Raw genomic sequence first — 12442 nt, forward strand, 5'->3', positions numbered from 1 at the left:
GACTCCGATAGACATGGTGAAATATTTGTTTTGCTTGTTTGTTCCTCCTTTGAGCGACATAAGGAAGCTTCACGTTCAATCACCAGAGGTCATTCTTGCACCACTAGATGGAAGACTTGGCTGCTCTTGATTCTTTCAATATTTACATTGTGTCAGCAGCAGCTTTAGTTCTTCACCAAAAGATCTCCTAAACTGGAAAAACAAAATTCTACTCCACCCTTGAGAGGACCAACTTGGGAGAATTCCTCTTGTCAAGCTCTAAGGGCTCTGCAAGAAAAGATGCTGCTGCTAGCCATGTATGGAAAACCATTGAGGGGATGGACTTAGGGCTGGGCTGTGGGTAAGGCTGCAGGGGTTCAGATCTCTGCTCTGCTAGTTACCTGGTGTGTGCTCTTGGCTATGTCATGTAACCTCTTTGTTCCTCGGTTTCCTTATAGGTTACATGGAGATAATATAAACGTCCACCCCATATGATGTAAGGATTGAATGAGTTAAAATCTGCCTATAAAGTGCTTAAAATATTTCCTGGGACATCGTTAAATGTTCAGTAAATGTTAAGTGTTTTTATATTAAGGTTTTTGTTTTGTTACACTTTATAAATAATTTAGTCAGTTTAGTCAGCTATAGATAACTAAATAACCTAGTGTCAAGTAAAGGTATTTATTAGAGACAATGTTTATACATTAATGAATTAATTAATTTATTTTTTTTTGAGATGGAGTCTTGCTCTGTCACCCAGGCTGGAGTGCAGTGGCATGATCTCAGCTCACTGCAACCTCCACCTACCGGGTTCAAGTGATTCTCCTGCCTCAGCCTTCTGAGTAGCTGGAATCACAGGTGCCCACCACCATGCCCAGCTAATTTTTATAGTTTTAGTAGAGACAGGGTTTCACCATGTTGGCCAGGCTGGTGTCGAACTCCTGACCGCAAGTGACCTGCCCGCCTGGGCCTTCCAAAATGCTGAGATTAGAGGTGTGAGCCACCACGCCCAGCCTATTTATACATATAAAAACAATATTTCATAGGTCCAAATGAGCCAGGGAATGTCATTGCGGACTTTGTTTCAAGAAACTTCACTGGATATTGTTGTTGTTTGAGAACAGCTTTGATCAAAAAGCATGCTTTCTGCATCCACTTAATTTACTCCTTTCAAATGCCACTAAAATATTTTCTAAGGCTATGGAGCAGTTTGGGAAGCCAAAATTTCTTTTTCAATGTTTGACTTTCATTTCTCCACACTTTTTCGGAGCTTAAAAACCATATTTTGATCACTGACACCCAAACTATAAGAGAAGCACCCAGTGCCAGAGGTAATGACTCTGGATTTGACAACTTTTAGTCCAAGTTCACTCTGAATATGTGTTTGATACTTTTAGGAAAGTAATTCAAGCACTCTTGGGAATTTATGTGTACATTGTACCACATTCATGAAACTTAAGCTTCCTAGTGGTACCTAGATCCTTGTTAAATGTGCATAAAAGACAAAATTACACACAAAATCATCAATGTGAGTTTTTATGTCCCCAGGGGTTACTTTGTCATCCTTTCCTTTTGCCCATAAAAACATTTAGGAGGATATATTTTTAAATTTCATATTTAATTTACTACAGTTACAGATTTTTAAACATATTTAAGTTTTAAAGTGCAGCTTACAAATCTGACTCTTCTGTTTACAGATCACTTTATGGGTGTTTAAGGAAAACAATAATAAACTATCAATTGCCTGACAAAGATTTCCTCATTGAGACTTAACACTTGGCCAGGTATTTATACATATAAATACTATATGTATTTATATATACATATAGTATGTATAAATACTATATATACTATATATATATAGTATATATATATACTCATGCTCGTAATCCCAGCACTTTGGAAGGCCAAGGCGGGAGGATCACTTGAGCTCAGGAGTTCAAGACCATACTGGCACATTGTGTGCCCCTGCCTCTAGAAAAAAAAACTGTTTTATAAAAAAGACTTAACATTTAAGTAAGGCTGGGTGCCGTGGCTCACACCTGTAATCCCAAAACTTTGGGAGGCCGGGTTATACAGATCACTTGAGGTCAGGAGTTTGTGACCTGCCTGGCCAACATGGCGAAACCCTGTCTCTACCGAAAATACAAAAATTAACTGGATGTGGTGGCACACACTTGTAATCCCAGCTACTTGGGAGGCTGAGGTAGGAGAATTGCTTGAACCTGGGAGGCAGAGGCTGCAGTAAGCTGAGATTGCACCACTGCACTCCAGCCTGGGCAACAGACAGAGACTCCATCTCAAAACAAACAAACAAACTTAAGTAAGTTTTTATAAACCTAAGTAATTAAACTTATACAACTGGTGAATATCTTAAAATTCTCTTAAGTGTTTTAAAAATGTTTATAAAATTCATATGATTTCAACTTAAAATCTCAGTCTACAATCATTACTCATTTATACATTTTAAATGTGAAACACAATTAGTCTGTTAAAACCTCTAGTATGCTAACTTCTCTTGAACACAAGTATACACAGTTTGCTTCTAAACTTAAAAAAACAAACATTTCAGAAGAGAATGCAATGTGGGCCTGTGATGCCAGGGTGACTTTTCTTATATCTTTCTTATATCTGCCTGCAAGGTTGGGTCCTTTTTTTTTTGAGATGGAATTTTGCTCCTGTTGCCCAGACTGGAGTGCAATGGTGTGATCTCGGCTCACTCCAACCCCCTCCTGTCGTGTTCAAGTGATTCTCTGCCTCAGCCTCCCAAGTAGCTGGGATTACAGGCGCCACCACCACGCCTGGCTAATTTTTGTATTTTTAGTAGAGATGAGGTTTCACCATGTTGGCCAGGCTGGTCTCGAACTGCTGACCTCAGGTGATCCACCCACCTCGGCCTCCTAAAGTGCTGGGATTACAGGTGTGACCCGCCGCGCCCAGCTGGGTTCTTTTTTTTTTTTTTTTTTTTTTTTTAATATTTGCTTTGCCATTGTCTCCAAAACACAGGCTATGTCATGGTGGCATAACAATTATTTTGAGCTGAAGGCATTTGAGAATGAGCAGATGTGGGAAGAAACTTTTTTTTTCTGGATTCCCTTGAAAGTGGAGACTCCCAAAAGAACTCAACTGTCATAAATTCTAGCCCTGAGAGTTTCATACCCAGGGAAGATTGGCTCTTATCACTGGAGACAAGTCAACACTGGGATTAAGAGATCACCTAAAGAGACATTGACACAAAACTATTATATCTTCCATCTGGTCTTCTAAAAGCCCATTTATCTTTCCTAAAAGTCATTGGTTTTCCCCTAAGTTGTCTTCTCTCCCTTTTCTCCATGAAGATGGTACATAAGCCCCAAATTCTAACCAACATTTTGAGTCACATTTTTTTTTTTTTTTTTTTGAGACGGAGTTTTGCTCTTGTTGCCCAGGCTGGAGTGTAATGGCACGATCTTGGCTCACGGCAACCTCCGCCTCCCGGGTTCAAGCGATTCTCCTGCCTCAGCCTCCTGAGTAGCTGAGATTACAGGCATGCACCACCACATCCAGCTGAGTCACATTTTTTTTCTGTGTTCCTACACACACACACACACGTAAATACAAATTTACACATTTATGTATATATATATACGTATATATATGTATATATATATATGTGTGTATATATATACACACACACACATTTATCTCTTTGCTTGTTATCTGTCTTTTGTGAGTTTAATTCACAGGACCTAAGTGAGTGGAGGAAAAGTTTTTTCTCCTTGACATCTATCAACCATACTTAGCCAACATAGCTATTTGACATATTTGTTTACTGCTTCCTTTCCTCTCTAGGGCCATTCCTATTTTTTGTACAAAAATACTGTTATTTTCCCATAAAAATTTACTTAGATCTCATTGGCCACCCTCTTTTTTCACTCTTCTTTGCAACAGCATTCTGTGGCCTCTGACTTCAATTTCTCTCCTTCCCTTCTCTCTGAAACTCCCTCTAAACAAGCTTTGACAACCTCCCTCCCACTGACACTGTTCTGGCTGGGCACAGTAGTACATGCCTATAGTCTCAGTTACTCAGGGGGCTGAGATGGAAGGACTGCTTGAGCCCAGAAGTTTGAGGCCAGCCTGAGCAGTGTGTTGAGACCCCCATGTCAAAACAAAAGCAAAACAAACAAACAAATGAAAAGACACTGTTTTGTTTATTGTTTATCTCTAGCATCTATAACAGGGCCTGTTATAAGTGCTCAGTTTATGTTTATTAAGTTCTGTTTCTGAATTTTTTTTTATGTTCTTCCTGTTTGTTAGAATTGCATTTTGTACAGAAATTTGAATGACATTTGAATAGATTCCAAGGCTTTGGGAAGTGTCACCATTCTAGTACTAAGGCTGTGTTAACCACAGATACAATGGCAGATTATACAGTTTGCCAAATAATATTATGTGTGCCTTCCAAAGACCCAGGCTGTCATCACCACATTGAATCTTGTGAAATAGCTCTAAGAGGAGGTGGTCATTCCTCTGTCACTTACTGATTTATCTACATGAACCTTGTTAGACACACGTCCTGAGGCAAGTTTTGCTTAAATCTCTGCCCTATGCCCATTGATGGGAGTTTTTACTCCCACCAATATGGGGGGCCTGCAACTTAAACTGACAAAAGACAGGTAACAGGTGACAAGATAAATTTGTATTCATGCATGTACACAGTCCCACAGTATTTACTCCATTACTGTGTATAGCATAAAGCATCCAAATTATTATTATTATTATTTTTGAGATGGAGTCTCGCTCTGTCTCCCAGGGTGGAGTGCAGTGAAGCAATCTCGGCTCACTGCAACCTCCGCCTCCCGGGTTCAAGTGATTCTCTGCCTTAGCCTCCTGAGTAGCTGGGATTACAGGCGCCTGCCACCACAGCCGGCTAATTTTTTTGTATTTTTAGTAGAGACGGGGTTTCACCATTTTGGCCAGGCTGGTCTTGAACTCCTGACGTCGTGATCCACCTGTCTCGGCCTCCCAAAGTGCTGAGATTACAGGCGTGAGCCACCACGCCTGACCAAACCATCCAAATTAAAACAGGATCAATGTTTTGAAGGGAGTTACACATGTGTTTTTTGTTTTGTTTTGTTTCGTTTTTTAGACACGGTCCGCTTCGTTGTCCAGGCTGGAGTGGTGGCACAATCTTGGCTTACTTCAACCTCTGCCTCCCCAGCTTAAGCGATTCTCCTGTCTCAGCCTCCCGAGTAGCTGGGACTACAGGCACATGCCACCATGCCCAGCTAATTTTTGTATTTTTAGTAGAGATGGGGGTTTCACCATGTTGGCCAGGGTGGTCCCGAACTCCTGACCTCAAATGATCTGCCCACCTTGGTCTCCTAAAGTGCTAGGATTACAGGAATGAGCCACCGTGCCCGGCCGCACGTGTATTAAATGATGGCTATTGGCCAGGCATGGTGGCTCATGCCTGTAATCCCAGCACTTTGGGAGGTCAAGGCGGGCGGGTCACCTGAGGTCAGGAGTTCGAGACCAGCCTGGCCAACATGGTGAAACCTCATCTCTACTAAAAATACACAAATTAGCCGGGCATGGTGGTGGGTGCCTATAATCCCAGCTACTCGGGAGGCTGAGGCAGGAGAATCACTTGAACCTGGGAGGCGGAGGTTGCAGTGAGCTGAGATCACACAACTGCACTCTAGCCTGGGCAACAGAGCGAGACTCCATCTCAAAAAAAAAAAAAAAAAAGATGGCTATTATATAAATAAATATAAGTGAGCATATGTGATAAGTTAAATTTTGCTAGGATCCCTCTTCCATGCCAATCACCAAAGGGAACATAAATTATACAAAGGTAGGGACTATGTTTTGCTCATGACTGTGTCAATATATAATATACAAACAATATCTTCATATTCTGGGACTTAGCATTCATTGTTGAATGAGTGAATGAGAATCTTGGTAATGCCAGCATTTTCTTTCTGCTCAGATGCTGATCCCACTCTAACCTACCCTGTTTACAACTAATTCCTAGACTTTTTATGATGCAAAATCATAAAACAAGGACGGAAGGCTTACCTTAAAGAGAGAAGTGGAGGGATTTTTTTGTCAAAAGTCATATATGATAAAGAGTACAAAAAATAATAAAAGAGAGGAGAGGGCATAAACACTGATCTTGCTATAAGTAGAAGAAGGAATCTATTTTGGGGAGGGTAGATAAAGGGACTTATTTATTTAAAGACTCACTATTTTTTATATTTTTGGTAGAGATGGGGCTTACCCATATTGCCCAAGCTGGTCTCGAACTCCTGACCTCAAGGAATCCACCCTCCTTGGCCTCCCAAAGTGCTGGGATTACACGCATGAGCCACCACAGCCCAGCCACAAGGGGACTTCAGGAAGCCTGCTGAGAATGTGGGAGATGAGAGTGAATGTTAGGAGGAAGAAAGAAGACGAAAGGCGGATCAAAACATCTGGCTGGGGGTTCTAAATTGGACTGGGCATCTAATTGTTTAATGCCTTTCAAGGGATAATAGAAATAAATGGCATTCTTTTTATTTTAATTTACTTGCTTTTGCCCATTCGATTGTGCTTTTTCTTTTCTTTTCTTTTTTTGAGACGGAGTCTCGCTCTGTTGCCCAGGCTGGAGTGCAGTGGTACAATCCTGGCTCACTGCAAGCTCTGCCTCCCGGGTTCATGACATTCTCCTGCCTCAGCCTCACAAGTATCTGGGACTACAGGCGCCCGCCACCACACCCAGCTAATTTTTTTGTATTTTTAGTAGAGACGGGGTTTCACCATGTTAGCCAGGAGGGTCTCAATCTACTGACTCGTGATCCGCCCGCCTTGGCCTCCCAATCTATTGTACTTTTTCAAATGAGATTCCCCTCCAGGCTAAACCTTTCTCCTTTTGGGCTATAGCAGAAAGACCTGAGCTCCTCAGTGACAGGGAGCGTATCTTCTTTATTTTGCATTCATGGGACTAGCAGTGTCTGCTACAGAGCTGAAGGGTCATGTTTCAGTTTTTGGAAAGGAACTCAACTTGAGCCTCACATCTACTGGACAGAGTGGGCTTATCTTGGCCCTCCAGGCAAAGTCAGCTGAAGGCCGTGGTAGACACACAACTGGTTCTTCTACTAGTCTTCTTCTGGTTTGTTTATTCATTTTGCTGTACTTAGCTCTTTATAACCTTCAACAAATTCAAGGTTTTATTGTGGTATAATTGATTTGCAATAAACCGCACATACTTAAAGTGTACAATTTGATGAGTTTTATATGTGCGTAATTGTGAAACGAACAGACAGGGAACATAGCATCACCTCCAGGAGTCTCCTCATGGTGATTTTATTTCAAGGTTTTATTATCTAGATACAAAGAGACAAGGAAGGAGATAGGTCAAATAGGATTCTTCACAAGTTGATAATTGTTGAAGCTGGGTGACAAGGATTCAATGAGATTCATTGTTTGAAACTTTTTATATATGTTTCAAAAAATTCATTTACGAAAGTTTTTCTTTTTTTCTTTTTTTTTTTTTTTAGAAAAAACTTCAGGCCAGGCGCAGTGGTTCACGCCTGTAATCCCAGCACTTTGTGAGGCCGAGGCAGGCGGATCATGAGGTCAGGAGATCAAGACCATCCTGACTAACATGGTGAAAACCCGTCTCTACTAAAAATACAAAAAATTAGCTGGGCGTGATGGCTGGTGCCTGTGGTCCCAGCTACTCGGGAGGCTGAGGCAGGAGAATGGTGTGAACCCGGGAGGCAGAGCTTGCAGTGAGCCGAGATTTCGCCACTGCACTCCAGTCTGGGTGACACAGTGAGATTCCGCCTCAAAAAAAAAAAAAAAAAAAAAAAACTTCAATACGTTAATTCTTATTGATGGTAGAGGCCACTGGCTCCTGTTTAAAAAATTCAGGAAATGTGCATGGCCGGATACTTCTTCCCAGCAAGGTTTGGGGAAGCATTATGAACGAACTTAATACCCTCTCCCATGTCAATTAAACTAGTCATGAATGAAAAGATATGGGGATTATTTGGGTGGGTCCTTTAGATCTGAAATTTTCCTTTTTTCTTTTTTTTTTTTGGGAGATGGAGTCTCGCTCTGTTGCCCGAGGTGGAGTGCAGTGGCACAATCTCGGCTCACTGCAACCTCCACCTTCTGGAATCAAGCAATTCTCCTGCCTTAGCCCCCCAAGTAGCTGGGACTACAGGCGCATGCTGCCACGCCCAGCTAGTTTTTTGTATTTTGGTAGAGATAGGGTTTCACCGTGTTGCCCAGGCTGGTCTTGAACTGAACTCTGGCAATTCGCCCACCTCAGCCTCCCAAAGTGCTAGGATTATAGGCTTGAGCCACCATGCCCGGCAGATCTGAAATTTTCAAAGAATTCAAGCTTTATGGCTTTGGCTAAAAAGCAATTCATTTATTATTTATTTAGATATGAGGTCTCATTCTGTCACTCAGGCTGGAGTGCAGAGGTACAATCTTGGCTCCTGTAACCTCAATCTCCTAGGCTCAAGGAATTCTCCTTCCTCAGCCTCTTGAGTAGCTGAGACAACAGGCACATGCTACTATGCCTGGCTAATTTATTATATTTTTTTTGTAGACACGGGATCTCATTACACTGTCCAGCCTAGTCTCAAACTCCTGGGCCCAAATGATCCTCTCACCTTGGCCTCCCAAAATGCTGGGATTATAGGCATGAGCCACTGCATCCAGCCCAGATATTTTAAATGTATATTTATAGATAATCTTTTAAAAAACCCATACATGCTAACATTCTATGCACATTTCTGCATTTTGCATTTTCACTCATACATCTGGAAGATATTTCTATATCAGTACATATAATTTAAAAAAAAAAAAATCTCGTTTTTTAAACAGCTGCAAATAATTCTAGCAAATGAATGCATAATTGATCTAACTAATCTCCTGTGGATAGACATTTAATAATTGTTTGCTACTGGAGTCAGTGCTGCCTTTATACATATGCCTTCATGTACACATGCATTTATATATGCAAGATACATTTATAGGAGTGGAAGTGCTAGGATTACATTTATAAAATGTATCAACCTTTTAAAAGTACATGCACCAAAATGTTTGATACATTTTTAAATCTGACAATTATTGCCAAATTGCTCTGTATCATGTTTGTGTGCGACAATTTACAATCCTGCTGATGATGTATGAAACCATTTGATTCTGTACACCCTTAATGAAACAGTGTGTTCCTTACACTTTTTATGTGTGCCCAACTCTTAGGTCACAGTGGGGTTTCAATATGGTCTTAATTTACATTTATCTTTTTATGAGACAGGTTGAGAATCTTATCATAGGAACTATTTGTATTTCCTTTTCTGAGAACTATCTGTTCACGACATTTGCCGTTATTTTTTCTTGGGCTTGTTATTCTTTTTGTTCTTGATTAATATCTGGTGGGATATTTATTCCTACTTTTGTTTTCATTTGGACTGTTGAATTAGCTTGTCTACTTCTAAAAAAATTCTACTTTCACTGGGCTAAGTTACGTTTATGGTTTAATTTAAGAAAAACTGACATTTCAATGTCTCTTCCTGTATGAGAACAGGGCATATCTTTCCATTTATTCAAGACATAAAGTGGGTTTAAACAGGTACATTTTTAAAAGATGGCTACTTGTGGAGTCCAACTTGAGAAGGGCAAGAATGAAAGCAGGAAGACCAATTAAGTGGCCCTGCAGTGGCCCAGGAAAGAGATGATAGAGCTTAGGCTAGGGTTGGGGGTGGATAGATTTGAGGTCTGTCCTGGAGGACGCACCAATTAAATTTCTCATGGATTGGATATGGGAGTAAGACCAAGGGAAGAACAAGGATGATGCCTAGGTTTTCAACTTGAGCCATTGAGGGACTAGTGATGCTGTGAGATACAGGAGACAGAAAGCGATCCTAGAAGAAGGCTTGCTTAGAAGCAAAGTCCCCAAGCCTCAAACTCCAGGGAGGCTGCCCACAGCAGCTCTTTCAGTGGAGACACAACCAACTGGAATCAATCAACTGGAATCACAGCCAACCAGGGCCTCCATTAACCCATGTGGTACCTTGGTGTGAATTTAAAAATGGTGGCTTTTCTGGGAAGATAGAGGCCCAAAGGTACACTCGGCCAGGAGTATACAAGTCGAGTTTTAGCCCCTACTTAGTCTCTTGACTGGGTGCTCCTGGGCTATGAGCAACCTGCTGGACCAGACTTGGAAGCCTTGGAACTAAACTCTGACTGGGGCATCTGACTCATCCACTCCTATAAAGTATTACCCTGCTCCTTTAACTTACCCCAAAATGGCCCCTGACTCTAATGTTCTGCTTCTCAGCTAGATCTTCACCTCTACCTATTTAGAGATCTGGCAGTTACAGTGAATCTGACTGCTGCCTGCTTATGCATTTCGGCAGTTGTCTTGCCTCTCCTAAACCTTGAATATAGTGCATAGAATAAAATATAAGCCTTAAGTCATCTTGGTTACCATAAATCTCAGAATGATGCTTTTTCGATACTTACGCAATTCCTATTGCCCAATTTGAAAATGTCCTGGTCCATTTGAAAACAGACCAGTTAGCTGCATAGAGCAGCAAGTTGTAAATTGTATCTGAAAGACCACTGGCTTCAAACCATTGTGATTCTGAGTCATCTGTTTGGTGGTCTGACTTTGATCCCAGCCTCCAGCCTCTGGGTCCCCCTGGTCTAGGTGACACCTCTCCAAACAGTGTTGAGCTCACTCCTCAAAGGCAGAGGACAGAGGCGGATTCTGAAAAACTCTGCGTTCAGTCTGACATTCCCTGTTCTTTTCCTGCACCTTCCCCATGAAATAGCAGACTCGGAAATAAAATTTACTTATGCCCTCATGACTGACTGACTACCCCCAACCCAGGGGGTTCTCCCGTCCTTAATCTCCTCCATTTTAGTTATACCATGGGGACTTCAGGTGGGCTGCAGGAGTAGATGCTGGCCCACATTTCCATCAGTACTTGCTAGGGACAGTGTTACACTGCTTGGTAATTGATAAATCCCCACTCTGGGTGCACAGTCCCCTCTCCCCAAATGAGCTAAGATGTAGGCTATTGATGCTTTCATGCCCAGCCCAACTATGAATCAGTTGACTTCCAGTTAATCATTCCTCCTCGTACCCACCAGGAACAACACTAACAACTGAGGCAAGAATGCAAAGCCACAACCTAAAAGAAAACAGACACATTGTTCCATCTGATCTACTGACAGCTAAGACAGTCACTCCATGGAGTACACAGGAGATTCGCAGGCTGCTGCCAGGGCTCATTCAGTTCTTGTTTACCCTATGACTTTGCTCAGGATTCCATTATCAGCAACTTCACCCTCCAGCTCTCTCCATCCTCCTATCAAAGCCTCAGGGACATAGAAATAAGCTTGTCTTCGTAAAATGTGCCAGGACCTCCGTCTTAGATAAAAGACGACTATGAGAAAAGAAATTATTTCATTCCACTATGTTCCATTTGATTTCTGCTTTTAAGCAATAAACAACCATGGCTTGAGATGCTTCAAGTGTTTCATGGAGAATTGGGACTATTTCCCCGACATGCCCTGCTCTTCATTCCTCTTTGCTTCCTCCCTTTTTGCTTCCTTGGACCCGAGGGGCGACCATGAGTGGCGAAATTTCTGACCAGATAGAATACCAGGCAGGTGCAGGCTCTTGAAGCACCAAGACTGGCTCAAGAGATTGTAAATGGATCAGTCAAGTGCATGCACCACTGATGGCCAGTCAGGAGAGCTTCCATTTGTTAAAAATATAAAGGACATTCCTATCATCAAGCATCACAATTAGGCAATCTCAAAGAAAACAATATTAGCTCTACTTGGCCTATATTATATGCTCTAAGAAAGTATTTTAGAAAAGGTTTTTTTTTTCTTTTAACAAAAAGTTATTGAAGGATCAAACGTGTTCTCTTTCTTGGTCTCTTTAGCTAGTAAAGTTGTTTTGGGAACTTCGTGAATCTGGCAAATAAAACAAAACACCAATGAAACGCTGAGAAATGATTATTTCCCTTATGCATTTTAGCGGCCTCCAGGCAGACCTGATAAATATTCAGCGAGTGATTAGCTGGTGCATCCCCACCTGCATCCTTTGCATAGCCGTGCCCGTTACTCTTTCACAGGCAGTTCTACTTGGTAATTTACAAATGTACTGGCTGCACTCTGCACCTGACAGTATTGCAGTAATTAGCTTGGGATGCAAAATGATTTCTAAATTAAGGTCCTGGACTTGTAAAATCAAGAAAGCCTGATAATCAACATCGTCGCTCTGGTGGCCAATGAATAACGGGATAAATACCTAAGACAAGTCCTTTAACCATCCCACGTGGTGATAAATGCCCGACGGACAAATTAAAAGTCTCTACCACACGCAGGTGAAATACGGTATAGGGCAAGAAGAGAAGGTAGGGGAAAGGGTCAATGCTTAATTATTTAAAAATTGCTCTCTTCC

The sequence above is a fragment of the Pongo abelii genome, chromosome 19 (genome assembly GCF_028885655.2).
Source record: "Pongo abelii isolate AG06213 chromosome 19, NHGRI_mPonAbe1-v2.0_pri, whole genome shotgun sequence".
Taxonomy (NCBI): Eukaryota; Metazoa; Chordata; class Mammalia; order Primates; family Hominidae; genus Pongo; species Pongo abelii.